The sequence below is a fragment of the Saccopteryx leptura genome, chromosome 7, assembly GCF_036850995.1.
Source record: "Saccopteryx leptura isolate mSacLep1 chromosome 7, mSacLep1_pri_phased_curated, whole genome shotgun sequence".
In the NCBI taxonomy this organism is placed as follows: domain Eukaryota; kingdom Metazoa; phylum Chordata; class Mammalia; order Chiroptera; family Emballonuridae; genus Saccopteryx; species Saccopteryx leptura.
The window spans coordinates 66,566,684-66,587,544 of record NC_089509.1 but is presented as its reverse complement, the minus strand read 5'-3'; the positions used below and the strand labels follow the sequence as shown (position 1 = coordinate 66,587,544).

At 35.3% G+C, this 20,861-nt stretch overlaps 1 pseudogene; it reads left to right on the top strand.

Annotated features, from left to right (window-relative positions):
* Positions 1-19,584: 19,584 nt before the first annotated feature.
* LOC136378609 (large ribosomal subunit protein eL42-like) lies at positions 19,585-19,883 on the top strand (annotated as a pseudogene).
* The last annotated feature ends 978 nt before the right edge of the window (positions 19,884-20,861 follow it).

Below are 20,861 nucleotides of genomic sequence, written 5' to 3'. Positions count from 1 at the left end.
GGAGGACACCTGGTCAGCCAGTACCAGTATCATACAGTTACGAAGCCCTAGCAATAAGCACCTCCTACCAATGCGACAACTCTGCCCTTGTAATTACAAAGGTGACAGCTAGGCCTTCAGAGATCACCCAAGAATCTGGCAGAGGCAAATCTTGTATGCAGCACACCCTGCCAGTAAAAGCAATAATTATCTCTTATTGGGGTTATTAACAATAACACCCACAAATGCCATCAAGGAAAAAAAATCAAATATGGATATACAAGACAAAGACATAGCTCAGATAGATGATGAAAAACCCCAGAAAAAAATCTCAATTACATGGAAATCTTAAAGCTTAATGACAGAGAATTCAAAATTGAAGCTGTAAAAATACTCAATAAGATACAAGAAAACACTGAAAGGCAATTTAGTGAGTTAAAAAAACAACTTAATAAATAAAAACAGTACTTCACCAAGGAAAATGAAACTATAAAAAAAGAACCAAACAGAGATGAAAAACTCAATACACGAACTGAAGAAGGAGGTAACAAGCTTAGCCAATAGAACAAGCCAGATAGAGGAGAGAATTAGTGACATTGAAGAAAGGCAACTAGAGATACTGCAGAGAAAAAGAGAGACTCACAAATTTTAAAAAATGAGAAAGCCCTGCAAGAATTGTCTGACTCCATCAGGAAGAGCAATATAAGAATAATGGGTATATTAGAAGAGGAAGAAAGGGAAAAGGAATGGAGAAGATATTGAAACAAATAATCAATGAGAATTTTCCAAGCCTGTGGGAAGAGTTAGAGCCTCGAATCCAAGAAGCAAACAGAACACCGAGTTACTTCAACTTAACCAAATCTACTCTAAGGCACATCGTAATGAAATGATCACAAATAAATGACAAAAAAAGAATCCTCAAGGTAGCTTTCTCAGCAGAAATCCTAGAAGCTAGAAGACAGTGGACCCCAACATTTGAAGTACTGAAAAAAAGGAACTACCAACCAAGAATGCTATATCCATCAGAAGTTATCCTTCAAATATGAAGGGGAAATAAAAATATTTACAGACATACAGAAGCTGAGGGAATTTATCACCAGAAAACCCCCACTACAGGAAATACTAAAGGGGATTATCTAACCAGATACGAAGAACAAAACAATACATTCTAGTGCTTAAGGTGGAGGCCATGGAGCCGTCCTCATCGCCCAGGCCAACATTGCTCCAATAGAGCCTTGGCTGCAGGAGGGGAAGAGAGAGATAGAGAGAAAGGATAGGGGGAAGTGTGGAGAAGCAGATGGGCACTTCTCCTGTGTGCCCTGACCAGGAATCTAACCTGGGACTTCCACACACTAGGCTGACACTCTCCCGTTGAGCCAACTGGCCAGAGCCATAAGTAAAATTGTTTTTAATAAAACCACAATAAAAACAAGGATAATCTGTGACAACAATAGCACAAAAGGGAAGAGGATAAAGATCAGCAGTAACAAAGAAGGATGGAGTGCAGAAGAACTCATGAGATAATGGACTCTAATAAATATGATAATTTTTCTTCTAATAATCTAATGGTAACTACCCCTGAAAATGCCACTACTGAAACACATAGTTTAAAAAAAGAAGAAACAGAAGATAGAAGTATGGAACACCACCAAACAAAAACAAATGACAGAAAAACAAAAAAGAAAAACCAAACTAGAAACAAAGCTATCAGAAAGCAGTATATAAAATGGCAATAGAAAATCCTCAAGTGTCAATAATTATAATAAATGTAAATGAATTGAACTCACCAATAAAGAGGGACAGAGGAGCAGATTGGATCAAGAAGTAAAACCTAACAGTATGCTTCCTTCAAGAGACACATATAAGCTACAAGGAAAAAAATAGATTCAAAGAAAAGGTTGGAAAATGATTCTCCAAGCAAATAATATCCAAAGAAAAGCAGGAGTAGCTATACTCATATCTGACAATGCTGACTACAAGACAACAAAGGTAACCAGAGACAAGGATGAATATTTCATAATAATAAAGGGGACAGTGTATCAAGAAGACATAACAATCCTTCATAAATATTCACCAAACCAAGGAGCACCATCTAGAAGTTTGGTTATTTCCATATCACTCAGTTAATTTCCTGGAGGTTTCTCTTGTGGTTTCATTTGGATTGCACTTCTCTGTCTTCTCATTATGTCTGTGTGTTTGGGTGTTTTGTTTGTAGAGCTGGTTGAGCTAGGCTTGGTGTTGTCTGCCTCCAATTTTCAGTTGTGTTATTTCTAGGTCTTCTTGGGTTGGCATCAGCTGTTATTTGTAATACACTGTCAGATTTGGCTTTTCTACTAGAGCTGCTTTGAAGTCTTGATTTGTTTGTTTTCTTCTCAGTTTTCTTAGCACCATGGTAGTCTTGTCAGGAGCACCAAAATATATAAGACAACTACTAACTGATTTAAAAGTACAAACTGAAAAAATATATAATCATACTTGGAGACCTCAATACACCATTGATGGCTTTAGATCATTCATCCAAACAGAAAATCAATAAAGAAATATCGGCCTTAAATGAAACACTAGAACAAATGAACATAACAGACATTTACAGGACATTTCATCCCCAAACGTCAGAGTATACATTTTTCTCCAGTGTACATGGAACACTCTCAAGAATAGACCATATGCTAGGCCAAAAAACTAACACCAACAAATTCAAAAAGACTAAAAGTATACCAAGCATATTCTCTGAACATAAGGCTTTGAAACTAGAATTCAACTGCAAAAAAAGTAAGCACACCCACAAAAACATGGAAATTAAACAATATACTTTTAAAAAATGAATGGGTCAAAGAAGAAATAAAGGAAGAAATCAAAAGATATATACAGACAAATGAAAATGACAACACGACATATCAGAATCTCTGGGATGCAGCAAAAGCAGTAATAAGAGGGAAGTTCATATCATTACAAGCTTATTTGAAAAGAGAGAGAGCCCAAGTAAACAACCTAACATTACATCTTAAGGAACGAGAAAAAGAAGAACAAAGGCAAACCAAAATCAGCAGAAGAAAGGAAATAATAAAAATTAGAGCAGAAATAAATGAAATAGAGAACAGAAAAACGATAGAAAAAATTAATACAACAAATAGCTGGTTCTATGAAAAGATCAATAAAGTTGACAAACCCCTGGCAACACTAAGGAAAAAAGAGAAAAGACTCATATAAACAAAATCCAAAATGAAAGAGGAGGAATCACCATAGATATCATAGATATACAAAAGATCATCACAGAATATTATGAAAAATTATATGCCATGAAATTCAACAATCTAGAAGAAATGGATAAATTCCTAGAACAATACAATCTTCCTAGACTGAATCATGAAGAAGTATAAAGCCTAAATAGACCAATAAGCAGGGAGGAAATAGAAACAACTATCAAAAACCTCCCCGACAATAAAAGTCCAAGGCAAGATGGATATACTAGTGAATTCTACCAAACATTCAAAGAATTGATTCCTATCCTTCTCAAAGTCTTCCAAAAATACTGAAGAAGTAATATTTCCAAACACATTTTATGAGGACAACATAACCCTTATACCAAAACCTGGCAAGGATAACACAAAAAAATAAAACTACAGATAAATATATCTAATGAATACAGATGCAAAAATTCTAAACAAAATACTAGCAAGTCGAATACAACAACACATCAAAAAAATAATTCATCATGATCAAGTGGGATTCATCCCAGAAACACAAAGATGGTTCAACATACATAAAATGATTAACATAATACACCATATCAACAAAACAAAGAACAAAAACCATATGATCCTATCAATAGATGCAAAAAAGGCATTCAATAAAATACAACATCCTTTTATGTTTAGAACACTCAACAAAATGGATATAGAAGGAAAATACCTCAACATAATAAAGGCCATTTATGACAAACCATCAACTAACATCATACTAAATGGTAAAAAACAGGACTTTTCCTCTAAAATCAGGAACAAGATAAGGTTACCCACTCTCTCCCCTCCTATTCAGCATAGTGCTGAAAGTTCTAGCCAGAGCAATCAGACAAGAGAAAGAAATAAAAGGCATTTATATTGGGAAAGAAGAAGTAAAGGTTTGACTTTTTACAGATGACATGATACTGTATTTAGAAAACCCCAAAGACTCCACAGGAAAGCTATTAGAAACAATAAACCAATACAGTAAGGTATGGCAGGATATAAAATTAATATACAGAATTCTATTGCTTTCTTATATGCCAACTATGAAACCTCAGAAAAAGAACTCAAAACAATAATCTCTTTTACAGTAGCAAATAATATAAAATAAAATGCCTAGGAATAAACATAACAAATAATGTAAAGGACCTATATACTGAAAACTACAAAGCATTATTAAAGGAAATTGAAAAAGACACAATGAAATGGAAAAATATTCCTTGTTCATGGATAGGAAGAATAAATATAGTTAAAATGGCCATACTACCCAAAGTAATATATAAATTTAATGTAATTTCCATCAAAATTCTAATGTCATTTTTTAAAAAAAGTGGAACAAAAATTATCCGGTTTATACGGAACAGGGAAAAAACCCCTCAAATAAACAAAGTAATCTTAAGGAAATAAAACGAAGCTGGAGGCATTACAATACCTGACTTCGAACTATACTACAAAGCCATGATAATCAAAACAGCATGGTACTGGCAGAAAATTAAACACACAGACCAATGGAACAGAATAGAGAGCCCAGAAATAAAACCACATACATATGATCAAATCATCTTTGATAAAGGAGCCAAAAACACACAATGGAGAAAAGAAAGCCTCTTCAATAAATGGTGCTGGAAAAATTGGAAAGCCACATGCAAAAGAATGAAACTTGACTACAGTTTATCTCCTTGCACAAAAATTAATTCAAAATGGATCAAAAAACTAAACTAAGATCTAAAACAATAAGTTACATAGAAGAAAATATAGGCACTAAACTCATGGATCTTGGCCATAAAGAATATTTTATGAATTTGACTCCAAAGGCAAGGGAAGTAAAGGCAAAGATAAGTGAATGAGACTGTATCAAACTAAAAAGCTTCTGCACAGCAAAAGAAACTGTCAACAAAACAAATAGGCAACCAACTAAATGGGAGATGATATTTTAAAACAACAGTTCCAATAAAGGACTAATATCCAAAATATATAAAGAACTCACAAAACTCAGCAACAAACAAACAATCCAATAAAAAAATGGAAAGAGTACATGAACAAATACTTCTCCCAAGAAGAAATACAAATGGCCAACAGATATATGAAAAAATGCTCATTATCACTAACTATTCAAGAAATGCAAATCAAAACTACAATGAGATTCCACCTCACATCTGTTAGATTAGCTATTATTAACACAACAGGTAATAACAAGTGCTGGAGAGGCTGTGGAAAGAAAGGAATCCTCATTCACTGTTGGTGGGAATGTAAAGTAGTACAACCATTATGGAAGATAGTATGGTGGTTCCTCAAAAAATTAAGAATAGAATTACCATATGACCCAGCAATTCCTCTACTGGGTATATACCCACAAAACTTGAAAACATGGGTACGTAAAGACACATGCACCCCCATGTTCATCACCACATTGTTCATCGTGGCCAAGATATGGAAACAGCCAAAATGCCCTTCAATAGAGGATTGGAGAAAGAAGAAGTGGTACATATATACAATGGAATACTACTCAGCCATAAGAAATGATGACATAGTATCATTTACGAGAACATGGATGGACCTTGATAACATTATACTGAGTGAAATAAGTAAATCAGAGAATGCTAAGGACTGTATGATTTCATACATAGATGGGGCACAAAGTTGAGACTCATGGACATAGATAATAGTGCAGTGGTTAGCAGGGAGAGGGAAGGGAAGGGAAGGAAAGGGGAGAAGGGGAGGGGCTTAAAGAGAAACAAAATATATGGTGACAGAAGATGATTTGACTTTGGGTGATTGGTATACAACATAATCGACTGTCCAAATGATGTGGAGATGTTTTCTCTAAATCTATGTACTCTGATTGACCAATGTCACCCTGTTAAATTTCATTGTCTAAAAAAAAAAGAAAAAAAGAAAGAAAGATGCCAAAGGGAGCAGGGAGAGAGAGGAGAGTGACTTGGGAAGTCACCTACTTTCAACACAGAAGCTACTATTCTGAGAGAGAGGAAAATAAAGGATGGAGGGGAGAACAGTTACAAATTCATAAATAAAAGTTTTTATTTATTTGAAAAAAATGAAAGATGTATATCAACATATTGACAGAAATGAGATTTCAAGTATAGTGGATGAAATGGTATCACCTTAAAAATCCATGTACACCTATAAGCACAGAATGTGACCCTATTTGGAAATAAGGACTTTGCACATGTTATTACTTAAGATGGGGTCATACTGGATTAGGGTAGGCCCTAAAGGCAATGACTAATATCCCTGTAAGAAGTGATGATGCACAAACAGAAATAGGGAAGAAGGCCACATTGAGATAGATGTAGAGATTGCAATGATGCAGCTACAAACCAAGGAAAACAAAGATTTGCTAAGAGCTACTAAAAGCCAGGAAGAAGTAAGAAATTATACTACCCCAGAGTCTTCAGAGAAAGCACAGCCTTGCTGGCACCTTGATCTGGAACTGCTTGTCTCCAGAACTGTGAGAGAATCAATTTTTGTTTTAAGTCACCACATTTGAGATCATTTATTACAGCAGCACTAGGGAACTAATACAGTATGTGATCACTATTTTCCTCTTCATATGTATTGTTTTTTTCCCTATTTTAATTTTTTATTTATTGATTTAAGTGAAAGAAGGGGGGGAAGAGAGAGAGAGAGAGAGAGAGAGAGAGAGAGAAGGACAGAAACATTTATCTGTTCCTATATGTGCCCTGAATGGGGATCAAACCAGCAACCCCTGTGCTTCAGGTCAGTGTTCTAACCAACTGAGCTATCCAGCCAGGGTGGTTTATGCCCTATTTTATAAATTAAATATATTACTTCTATAATAATAAAAATGTTACTAAAAACATATTTTGGTCTAATAATTACTTAATAATTGATAATTGTATTATTCTTGAAACTAAAAAGTTCCAATCAACACAAAGAGAAAAAAATCTATCTTCAAACACATCTAAAATGCTAATAAGTATCTGGAGTGTCAATATTTTTATTATTTATCTTCTACATTTATGAGACTTTGGGATAAACAAAAAAAAATCTTGCTTTTCTAAGTATGATCAAACATCACTAAGATTTATTAATAATAAAATCAAAGTAAACCGAGAAGCCTGGTAAATGCAATAAAGAGCTTCTTGAACAGCAATCATGTTTAGTTCATATAGTATTGATATGGTTTTAGTAAATAGAGATATTTCTCAGGTGAGCATTGAAAGAATTTAATATGGAACAAATAAGACAAAATATAGTTGGAAACAATATAGACAGGAACAATTCAAAATCTAAGCCCTTGGAATTCGAAGACTTACACTTTATCTAGTACATCTTCTAATATTGCAAGAATTCATCAAACAACATTCCTGACAAGTGATCATTTATTCAACAGATGGAAATTTTTAAGTATCCATTACTTGCCAGGGATACATGACTACATCACTGAGTGACCACCTCCAAAGCTGACTTTTAAGTGGTAGAAGCTGACTTTTAAGAAAATATTATTCTTCTACAATTTTAGTTCTTAGAAAATTTTTGTTTAGATAAAATCTTCTCTCCAAAGTTATTTTTATTCTCTTTCCATACTTTTCCTTCCTTCTTTCATTTACCCTTCATAGCCAACTTGTATCAGAACTTGAAATCATAATTTTAAAAGACTTTTAAAAGGAAATTAAAAGATTACTAACTTCTCACCAATGGCAAAATTCCCCTTACAGCATTTCTTACCCAACTGCTGTTCCTCTGTTTTTGAACACATCCAATGAAAAAGAGCAAGTCTCCTCATCTGTGTGCAGGGAGATTTACTGGAGATATGTTTTATGTGTAGATGACCTTTGCCTTTCTATGACTTTAACCAATTGTTTCTATTCCTTGCTGCCAGAGCACAATAAACAGTTCCATATTAAGGTTGCTCAGGCATCTGAAAATCACCATCAGCCCTCTCCCCTTAGCCCTCTGCTATACTAGGCTGATGATACCATTGCTAGGTACCTTTCCTGGTTTGGGGAACCTTTATTATTCACCATCATGGTCAGGTTTTTCTAAACAGATCACAATATATGTACTTCTATTTACAGCATGATGCTTGGAATCAAATATATTACAGATGTGATATGGCCACTCAGAGTAGCAGCATTAATTTGAAAACTGTAAATAAAAGCATATTAATCATGGTTGGAGTTGATTGGTTAGCGAAAATCCTAGAGTATTTTTCACTAGCATCCCTTAAAATTCTTGAAAAATTTTTTCTCTTCTAGAAACATGTTTTTAATCTTAACTAAAATACAGAACTTTCTATTTATCCCTACTGAATCTCATTTTATTAGTTCCCACCTCTCTTGCTAGTTTTTCAACATCTCTGAACACTAATTCTTAATTGTTCCATACAAATAATATTTTTGAAAAACATGTACCATTTATAAATTTAACAAGATCTGCCCTGTCTTCTCTTAAGCAGAGGGATTTAACATTCTAACTATAAAGTTCTGGAGTTACATGAAGTTCTTTAAGCATTAGTCCGATGATGATGATGATGATGATGATGATGATAGCAGTTAGTATTAAATACCTTTCTCCCAAATATTTTTCTAAGTACTTTATACACATTATCACATCGAAAACTCGTAAAACCCCATAAAACAATGACTATTGCTTTCCTCATTTTACAGATGAAAATGCTTAAGTGATAGAGACAGAGCTGGTTATGAGCTGATATGGCTATATCAATTGTAAATAGAATATGCCCATTCAGTCAATGACCAGCATTACCAGTTGTTAAATATTTTTAAAATAACTCTTACGTGGAGCCAGAATTTGAACCCCAACTGCTTGATTCCAGAGTCTATCTTCTTAACCAGATTCCATTTTGTTTCCCCATGATGGACAAAGGCAAAAGCCAAATAATATAGTATCTCATGTTTGCTTCACGCAGAGATGCTCTGCTTTTATCTCATTAGGCATTAGGTTACAAGTATTTGATGTGAAATAAAATTATTAAAAATTATTTTTTGCCAAATTTTTAAAAGCACTAAATAATAAATGGAAATATACTAAATAACTAAACTTAAAAAACATAGCTCCTCCTATGCCACAAAAAATTAATATTGAATATATCAGTTAAAACAACCTCTAAAATTATTTACAATATTGTGTGTATATATGTGTTTGAGAGAAATCACTATCCCCCACCCCTGAAAGATGTGTAGCACATTAGATTCCTAAATGGGTTACAGATATATATTAAAAAACAAAACAAAACACTGCATAGGATCACCTCTGATCCATTTCTTAAAAGGACATTAGGCAATAGGAAAAATTCCTTATGGAATCAGATGAATTGTGAATTAATTCTCAAACTTAGGATCTTGAGAAAATTTGTTGCTTCTGGGCCTCGGGTCCACAATTGTGAAACAGGATGAAAATAGCACCTATCAGAGATTCTTCAAGAGCACAATGAAATACTATGCATAAAGCACTTGGAAAAATTTCTGGCGCACAGTCAGTACTAAATATGTATTACTATTATTATAAGGCATGTGGTGTGCCAGAATTGTCAAATCTAAAGGATGAACAATGTACTTCTTCCTGGGTGAAATGTATTTAATTTACACATTAAAACAAATATTTTATTGAGTAGACAAAGATCATCTGCCTGAATATGGAAGACAAAATGGGGAATTTAGACATTTATTCTGGAAGCAGACTTCTCCTATTGGAGTACCTAAGTAGAAATATTTGAGAGGTATACTGGTATGGGAATTCTCCAACTGAACAGTTTAATAACACTCTCAAAAGAGAGAATAACTTCTTCAGCATAACAAATAAAGAAACTAAGAAGAAAAATGATAGATTTTACTATAAACTTTTTATGGCATATACTGTCAAAAAACAATTCTCCATAGATTATTCAGAGTTTTGCATGTCTTGGGAGTACAGGCACTGACAAGCTTTTCTGAATTATCTTTTCAAGAATGTTTACTTAGCAACAGCCTTGAGAAATAGAAATAAGGTATCTTTGCAGTCCAGCATAATAAAGATAATGTCCCCTTGAGGGCAAATTTTCTCCTAGGCTATTATAAAATATTTGGATTTTCTAAGCCTGGGGGTACTATCCAGTAATGCGACCGCTGCACGTACAAACATCACCTGGTCCTTCTCATGTTGCCCTGTGAGAACTGGAGCCTGGAAAGTCAGCTTGAGAAAATGCTCACATTTTGGCTACTTCTATTGCTATAAAAATAAACTATCCATTTTCTCTGATCCAAAAGACTCAAGTCTTCTGCCAGTATCCACAAAATGGTGGCAAGGTAACTTATTAGCTTACAAGTAGGGGAAACTCTAAGACCCTTCAAAATTATTGATATATGTCATAAAAAAGTTTGAAAAGTAAGTGATAAAAAAATTTATTTAACTACATTGAAGGCAATGGGTTTTAATAGCTCAAAAAATGTTTTTCTGAAGTGAGAAATGGGGAGGAAGAGAGATAGACTCCCGTGTGCACCCAACCAGGATGCACCCGGCAATCCCTGTAGGGGGTGATGCTCTGCCCATCTGGGGCATTTCTCCATTGCAACCAGAGCCATTCCAGCACCTGAGGTGGAGGCCATGGAGCCATCCTCAGCGCCCAGGCCAACTTTGCTCAAATGGAGCCATGGCTGCCAGAAGGGAAGAGAAAGATAGAGAGAAAGGAGAGGAAGAGGGGTAGAGAAGCAGATGGGCACTTCTCCTGTGTGCCCTGACTGGGAATAAAACCTAGGACATCTACACACTGGGCCAAGCTATACCACTGAGCCAACCAGCTAGGGCCCAGCTCAAATTTTTTAAACAAAGCTTTTGAAAGCAATTTAAATAAAGATATTCATCTAAAAATATATCCTGGCAGGTAGCCCCCAGCAGGCCTCAAAAGCATCACCCTGCTCCCCCAGCACCAAGGAGCAGCCCTGGAGGGTGCCCAGAGTAGGGCTTCACAACCCAGCATTGGATGGTTAGCACCAGAATATCTCCTAAAAAGGATTGAGGGGTCAGCTCCCACACAGCAGAGGCCAGGCCTCACACTGGAGACCTGCCCTGCACACAAACATACCAGGAACAGTCACAGCCAGGCCTCACAGACAGTGAGGATGGGGCCAGCGGCCAGCCATGCTCCACAGTGAACCCACAACAGTCATAGCCCAACTACAATAGGAGAGCACATGCAGCCCAGATAGGGGACACCCTTCCATCACCTGACCCTGGTGACTGAGGGCCATTCCATTACTAGACCCCACAAAACAACTTCTATGTGAAGACACTCTTCCAATACTATAAGCTATAGGAGATTTACTTACTATATAGAAATAAAATCTTAGGAAAAATGAGCAAATGGAGGATAATATTTCAAACAAAGAACAAAACAACCGTAGAAAAAGAACAAAATGAAATGGAGATAAATCATCTACCAGATAGAGAGTCCAGGGTAACAGTCATAAAGATGAGCTCCAAACTCAGGAGAAGTATGAATGAACACAATGAGAACTTCAACAAAGAGACAGAAAAAATATTTTTTAAATCAGAACTAAAAAACCGCAAAAATTGAAATGAAAAAATCCACTAGAGAGAATCTTTAGCAGATTAGGTGATACAGAGTATCAGTGACATGAAAGACAACATAATGGAAATTACCCAAACAGAACTGCAAAAAGGAAAAAGAATATTAGAAAAATGAGAGTTTAAGATACCTCTGGGACAACATTAAGCACACTAACATCTCCATTATATGGGTCACAGAAGGAGGAGAGAGAAAGGGACAGAAAATCCATCTGAATCCTGAAAACTTCCCCAAAATTACAAAGGAAACACACTCAGAAGTTCAGGAATCAGAGAGTCCCAAATAAGATAGACCCAAAGAGACCCAAACTAAGATATACCACAATAAAATGCAAAAGGTAAAGACAAAGGAAAAATCTTAAAAGCAGCAAGAGAAAAACAACTAGTTACAAAAAAAAGTCCCATCAGACTGTTGGATGATTTTCAGCAAAAACTTTGCAGATCAGAAGGCAGTACTATCATATATTCAAAGTGGTTAAAAAGCTTTGGCACAGTGAAGGAAACCATAAACAAAATGAAAGGCAACCCACTAAATGGGAGAAGGTATTTTCAAATACCATATTTGATAAGGGGTTAATATCCAAAATATATAAAGATATCATACAACTCAACATAAAAATACAATCTAATTTAAAAGGATGAGAAGAGGACCAAAACAGACACTTCTCCAAAGAGTAGATAGAGACTGCACAAAGACACGTGAAAAGATGCTGAACATCACTAATCATCAAGGCAATGCAAATCAAAACCACAATAAAATATTACCTCACACTGGTAAGATTGGCTATTATCAAAAAGACTGTAAATAAGAAGAGCTCTTGAGGATGTGGAGGAAAGGAAACCTTCATGGTGGGATTGCAAACTGGTACAACCACTATGAAACCAATATGGAGATTACTCAAGAAAATTAAAAATAAATATACCATATAACCTAGTAATTCAACTTCTGAGTATCTATTCAAAGAAAATAAAAACTCTAATTTGAAAACATGTATGCAGTCCTATGTTCATTACACCATTATTTACAGTAGCCAAGATGTAAAAGTAATCAAAGAGTTCCTCAATAGATGAATGGATAAAGAAGGTGTGGTACACACAAGAATACCATCCATAATAGAGAATAAAATCTTGTGATTTGTAACAATATGTATGGCCCTACGGGTTATTATGCTAAGTGAAATAAATCAGAAAAAGGACAAACACCATATTTCACATATATAGAATCTAAACAAAACAAAAACAAACACACAACCAAAATAGAAACACAGATAAAGACATAGAAAATAAACTGATGGTAGCCAGAGGGGAAAAGGGTGATGAAAAAGCCAAAAAAGGTGAAGGGGAATAGATGTACAAATTTATAGTTATAAAATAATTATCATAGGGATATAGTATATAGCCTAGGGAATATAGTTAATCTATTAATGATAACATTGAATTTGATCCAGTAGTTCAGAAAGTGTCCATTATTATCAGGTCATGAGTGTATAAATTTTGAAACATTTTTTGAAGAGAAATTTGTAACATATGTTACAGTTCTTAAAATAATGCATACCTTTTGATATTATCATTCTGTTTTAGAAATATCTCCTACAGAAATAATTACAGGCCCTGGCCGGTTGGCTCAGTGGTAGAGTGTCGGCCTGGCGTGCAGGAGTCCTGGGTTCGATTCCTGGCCAGGGCAAACAGGAGAGGCACTCATCTGCTTCTCCACCCTTCCCCCTCTCCTTCCTCTCTGTCTCTCGCTTCCCCTCCCAAAGCCAAGGCTCCATTGGAGCAAAGTTGGCCCGGGCACTGAGGATGGCTCCATGGCCTCTGCCTCAGGCGCTAGAAAGGCTCTGGTTGTAACAGAGCGATGCCCCAGTTGGGCAGAGCATCGCTCCCTGGTGGGCATGCCGGGTGGATCCCGGTTGGGTGCATGTGGGAGTCTGTCTGACTGCCTCCCCGTTTCCAACTTCAGAAAAATACAAAAAAAATAAAATAAAGAAATAATTACACAAAATTATATTTTATCATTTTCCATAATTTTGTACATAGGAAATAGCATATATTTTCAATGATAAGTAAAATTTTAATTATGATATAGTAATACAGCAGAATATCATAGTATGCTACTAAAATAATTTAAATAATCATTTACAAATATGAAAGGACAGGGCATTTATGATGCATTTTGAAATGGAAAAAGAAACATTTCAGGAAAGTTGTTATAGTAGAATTCCAATTTTGATAGATAAAAATTTATATTTATATGTGTAATTTCTCTAAGGAATCTGAAAGCCAATAACCAAAAATCTTACCTCATAAAAATACATAAGTTATATAGCCAAAGTATCTTTAAAATCTATGGAAAAAAACAGTTGTATAATTCTTTCTTGAAAAAAAATGTTAACAGTGATTTTCTCTAAAATATAGGACTCAAAATAGTTTTGTTTAGACTTTTTCATGTCTGATATTTTTGTGACAATGATTTATAAACTTTTAAAATTATAAAATAAGAAAGAAAGTAATCTTGTCAAGACTGTTTTGTCTACCTTAGTCTTTGTGATATCTATCTCTTTAGTAAGTGGTCAAATTTCATGTTAAAAAAGATTTCTTAGTTCTCTCCACATAGTGGTCAATGTTTCTAGTTGGAAGTATCTGCAGTTCACCTCCCACATTTTAAAAAATACACAAGTCCCTATAATTTTCAGCTCCTTGAATACATAGAATACAAGTGTGCAGCCTCTATTGTGTAACCGTCCTCAAGTATTTAAAGACCTTGATAATCTCTCTTATCTGTTTCCATCTTCTCTTCTCTGATTTAACATTTGGCATTGTCAATCATTCCTTACATGGCTTAATTCCTAGGTCTCTGTCCATCGTTGTCACCTGTTCTCACAATTCCAGGAACTCTGTGGTCAACATCTTTTTAAAACTTCAGAGAAAACATTCCTTCATACTCAGTTTGACAAACACTAAAAAGACCACAGTTTCCATCATTAGAACTTTTAATTTCTATTAATACACCTCTTTTTGTATCTTTTTAATGGTCATATAACCCTACTGAAGCATATTGAACTTTTCACTTACTAAAACGTTTTTTTCTTTTCATAAAAAATACTGCCAAATGAGATATCTATTATCTGGCATTCCCTAATTGATTTTGTATTTAAATATTTGTATTTGAGTGTTCACATTTAAGTAAATTTGGGACTTCATATTTCTCCCTAACTATATTTCACTTTATTAACTTTGGTCCTTATCCCAATCAAAAAACAGTAATACATCTAAGCTTGACAGATCTCTATGTATCCAAACTTGTACTCTATGTATCCAAGGAGCTGAAAATTACAGAGACCCGTGTGCCTGTGTCTGTGTGTCTTTGCATATTTCTTATGCACATATTACCTTTATGAAATGTAGTCAAGTAGTGTATTTTTCCTCAGAGTAAGTCATCATCTTGAGAGGATGTCACTTTGGAGTGAAGGGCACCACTAAACATTTAAAACAGGGGAACAGATAATCTTAACAAGAAAGAGCCTCCAGTCTTTGAGGGTTCATAAACTCAGAGACAAGTGATACCTAAGTGAGTAAAGCAGGCTCATGCTGGAGAGCACATGACCTCCTTGAGGGGGAGCCACTTCTGATTGCTATTATAGGGGCACATAGCTAATGTTTGGATTTTTCATGAGAATCCAGAAAGCTAAGTGTTTGTGTGAAATCATCTGATTTTCAAATTGCTTCAATTTAAAATAAAGTGTAATGAGCTCTGTCTTCCAAATTAATATATCCACACACCAAAGAAACCCCTTGGATGGCCAATCTGTGACTCCTGAGTGGTTAGAAACAAGGAGAGGAAGAAAGCAAGAGTCTTAGCATCCAACTTCCACTCAATGGCATGCCAGTATTGAGACTTTCACAGTGTTGCATTTATTCAAAGCTCACCAAGAATTCCAAATACTGAGCATTGACTGACAAAGCACTTACTGATCTCTTTCTATACTCCATAATGTTATCAATGTAAAATATCAACATTATCAATTCATTAATATCTACCCAGAATCTATAATAATTCCAAGAAAGCCATATTCAGACTTTCAAGTATGAGTCCCTATAAAAGCTTTAATAAAAATTATTTAGGGTCTTGGCCAGTTGGCTCAGTGGATGGAGTGTCAGCTCAACATATGGATGTCCCAGGTTCAATTCCCAGTCAGGGCATACAAGAGAAGTGACCATTTCCTTTTCTTTACCCCTCTTTCCCTCTTCTCTCTCCCTCTTCTCTCTCCTTCTTCCCCTCCCACAGCCAGTGGCTTGACTGGTTCAAGCAGTGGCCTCAGGCACTGAGGATAGCTTGATTGGTCTGAGCTCGGTTGGTCCAAGTGTAGCAGCCTCAGGCAATAAAAATAGCTCAGTTGATTCGAGCATTAGCCCAAGACAGGGGTTGCCAGGTGGATCTTGTTCAGGGTACATGTGGGAGTCTATCTCACCATCTCCCCTCCTCTCACTTAAAAAATATATATATTTTAGATCAGAATTTATCAAGGAAAATGTTTACTCAGTATCCATAATTACCATAAAGAAAATTAGACTCACAATATAAATCTTTCATAATGTAGAGATATTTTGGTGCTTTAGGATTTTTACTGTGACTTCCTGGGAACGTCAACTTTGTTAAATATAACTAGTTACATAATGCTTGACACAATTTCAAGATTCCATGAGCAAAAAACATTCTCTCCTTTGACCTATAGCAACTGTACAATTCTATTCCATGCCTGACAGCTGATTCTCACAAGACCTCTGACATACCAAATATAATCCATGACAGCTGATTCTAGCTAGCTGCAATTGCTAAAAATAATTCTTTTTGACTTTGTGAAAGAAGAAAAAATTATATATTTGATCTTATTATTTACAGAAATAGCCTTTCATTAAACACAAATATGGAATTACTATAAAAATTTTCACTTTGTAAGTTGACATATGACTTTAGGAATACAATTTGATCATTTATATTCCAGTCTCATTGTGCAGGTTCTACTTCATTTCTTTCCATATTTTAAGATAAAAGTAAATTTAAACTTCTTATGGACCTTGGTCATAGAGAAGAGTTTATGAATGTAACCCCAAAAGCAAGGTAAGTAAAGGCAAAAATAAATGAATGAGACTATATCAAACTAAAAAGCTTTTGCACATCAAAAGACAATGACAACAAAATGAAAAGGCAGCTGACCAAATGGGAGAAGATGATATTTACAAACAACAGCTCTAATAAGGGGTTAATATCCAAAAAAGAACTCACAAAGCTCAGCAACAAACAAGCAAACAATTCGATTAAAAATGGGGAGAGGACCTGAACAGACACTTCTCCCACAAAGACATACAAATGGCCAACAGATATATGAAAAGATGCTCATCTTCACTAGCTATTAGAGAAATGCAAATCAAAACTACAATGAGATACCACCTCACACCTATTAGATTAGCTATTCTCAACAAGACAGGTAATAAAAAGTGTTGGAGAGGTTGTGAAAAAAAGGGAAGCCTCATTCACTGCTGGTGAGAATGTAGACTGGTACAGCCATTATAAAAGAAATTTCCAATTTTTTTTTTTAATTTTTCTTTTTTTTTTATTAATTTTTAGAGAGAAGAGAGATATTTGGAAATTAGGACTTAGATATATTCACTTTATTTATAATAATAAATAAAACTTAAAGTCATAAATTGGACCATATTACCAAGAGAATGAGCATAGTTATATGAAAAATGGGTTCTCAAACTGAGCCTGGTTCATTGTGATGTTGGGAGAGAAGAACCGTCATGAAGACTGAGCAATAGCAACAACTGAATAAGATAAAAGACAGAAAATAATGGCAACAATGACCAATGACCTGGAAGTGTAAGAAAAGTAGCTTGTCAAGAAAAAGAGTTATTAACAACATAAAATACGACTCTTGGACACTAAATTTTAAGTTTAGTGACATAGAGTTTATTGACAGTGAAAAATTAATTTCAATCAAAGGATGGGAGTGGAAGACTGAATGGTATAGGATGAAAATAAAATTGGAAAAATAAAGAATAAAATCTGTAAATATAAAAAAAAAAAAAAAAGAAATTATGACTTTGGGTGATGGGTACACAACATAATTAACAGTTCAAATGCTATAGAGATATTCACCTGAAACCTATGTAGAGGGGATCCTTGGGTTATAACACAGTTCTGTTCCTACAACAGTGATATAACCTGAATTTTGGTGTAAGTCAAAACACCCCCTAGCGTAAGTCACATACCTATCCTAACACAGTTGTAAAATCATAATGTAGAACATAAAAACACAACTAAGCCACAGAAAAAGGGAAAGGACATAAATATGCTATTTTGGACACTGTACTGTAGTAATAGAAAAAATGAGTGTAAAAAATAATTCCTTTTATTCCTGTTGTTGGCTTGCACACTGGAAGGGGCATTGCAAGGTGGGAGAGAGTGACCTATTGGGAGCAGAAAGCTGGAGAGGCAGGAGAACCTGCAGAAGGCGCTGAAGATATTGGGTCAGGTGAATCAGGATTGCCTAAGGAACATGCAGAAGATGCTGGAGATGATTCTACCTGTACTACAGGTGTTTCATCTTGAGAAACCACTGATGTAGAGGGTACAGGATCTGTTGCAGACCTCTCTACCTCTTTAAAGAATTGTTTCAGGCTAGTCTGGAAGTTTGATAACTACTTTTCTTCCAAAATCTGCCTACAGCATTGCAAGGCATCTGTAACAGCTCTGTAGAGCTTCCTGAATCTGTCATCACCAGAGTCGTAAGCCTGAAATTTTGCTAACCCCTCCTCTACCATAGAAAAACCTCTGCCAAGCCTTTAGTAGAAAATCTCTTGGGTTATGAGGTTTCTATCTCTTCCTCTTCAATCAGCTGCTTCTCCAGCTGAATGAGGTCCTCAGAAGATAGCACCTCTCCATGTGATTCCAGTAGCTCTGTGACATCCATTGTGATGGCTTTCCTCTTCTTCAGAGCGCTACCATCTGAAGACTCTGACTTTTGTTTAGGAGCCATGATAAAGGCCAACAAGTGTCCAAACTAAGCAACACAAACAGAACACTTGCACTTTTAACAGTCTAAAATGGCATAGGTAAGTGTACCAGGGGACACCAACTCCCTCACTCAAACGCCACATTGCATATTCTTCTACTGCACACAACCAAACTAGTCCATCCATGTAGCCCCTAAGTATGATGCTAAGGGCATAAACCGAAACACTCACATCTCAATTTCTTAAAGTTTTTATGGGAGTGTGCCTCTTAAACTGAAATCATCACATGTCAATACTGTCATAACCTGAGGAACCCTATACTTTTATTGATCAATGTCACGCCATTAAATATAATTTTCTAAATAAAAATTTTAAAATAAAGAAATAAAAGTAAAGCTAAGGAAATACTCTTTAACATGCAGGTTCCCAAGTCAAAAGCCCAAGAGTTTCACTCTCCAACCTAAAAGTAGCCCAGTATCTGCATTTCATTGGGCACTCTAGAGGATTAGGAAGTAGGATATATGCAAAGAACATTTTAAGACATTAATTCCCATCTCTTTACTAAGGGTTACTGGTATTAAAGCTGTACTCACCCTCAATTCTCCAGCCGCTTGATTTGAATATTACATATTCATATATTACTTTCAGAAAACATAATGTAAGGAAGCTTGAACAAGACAGGCACCAATTTGTGTAGTGACTGGTAGTCCCTACTAGCCTATCTCCAATCCTTTCTACCTCTGACCCCAGAAAAAGAAATGGACCACCTTTCCATGCTGACAGCATTCTTGCAAACATGGTGAATGTTCCTAAAACCTGCCGGACTCTTTGTAAGAAGTGTGACATCAACCCCACAAAGTAACAGTACAAGAAGGTCATGGATCCTCTGTATGTGCAAGGAAAGTGGCATTATGATAGGGAGCAGAGTGGCTATGGTGGGCAGACTAAGCCGATTTTCCACAAAAAGGTTAAAACTACAAAGAAGGCTGTGTGAGGCTTAAAAGCATCAAACCCAAATGCAGATCTAAGAGAATGCTGGCTATTAAGAGATGTAAGCATTCTGAACTGGGAAGGGGCCAAGGGATCCAGTTCTAAGATTAATATAAATATTTTGTTTTATTATGTGATAATAAAATATTGAGGATATGGTCACTTCAAAAACAAAAGAAAGAAGCTAACCAAGATTGGATTTTTTCAATATTAAAAATATTCAAGAATTTTTTTATCAATATATAAATATATGCAATAAAAGTTACTACTCTCTCCTGTATAAAAGTGACCCTGAAGCAGGAGCAGGCTTCAGCCACCATCAGTACAAAAAAAGCTCAAATTTTAGTCAGTCTCTCTGGCTAAACAGTACATTGGTGAAGGCCTCAAGATATATGGCTCTGAAATGTATTTCTGAGGATCAGTTTTAATAATCTCAGAACTGTTTTGGCTCTAATCTACCAAACAAATTAAGCAAGGTCTGACTTCATGCAGGGGCTTCTTGGGTGAATAGTTATTACAAGTTGTGAGCAGTGATTTTACTGTGGACGCAGGTCCCTTCTATCAGATTCCTCTAAAGAAAGTTCAACACTGGGAATAAGCACATTTAACTGAGCATATTGGCACATCAGATAATAAAAAGGAAACAGGGGTCAATTATGTGAGTAAGAGTGTGTGTGTGTGTGTGTGTGTGTGTGTGTGTGTGTGTGTGTGTGTAAACACTGAGCATTACAAACTTCTCTGATAAATAAGTAACCTGGCTATGGCACTAAGAAGCTATAGATATTACTTCAGCAAGTACCTTAACAATGCTGCCTACTATTACTATTCTTATTCAATATAGTATTTAAAGTCCTAACTAGAGGATTCAAGCAAGAAATAAAAGGCATCCAAATTGAAAAGGAAGAAGGAAAACTATTTGCAGATGATATGATTTTAATTGTAGAAAATTCTAAAGACTCAACCAAAAACACTGTTGGAACTAATCCACAAATCCTGTATAGTTGTAGGATATAAAATCAACATACAGAAATCAGTTATGTTTCTATATTGTAATAATGAAATGTCTGAAAAAGAAATAAAGAA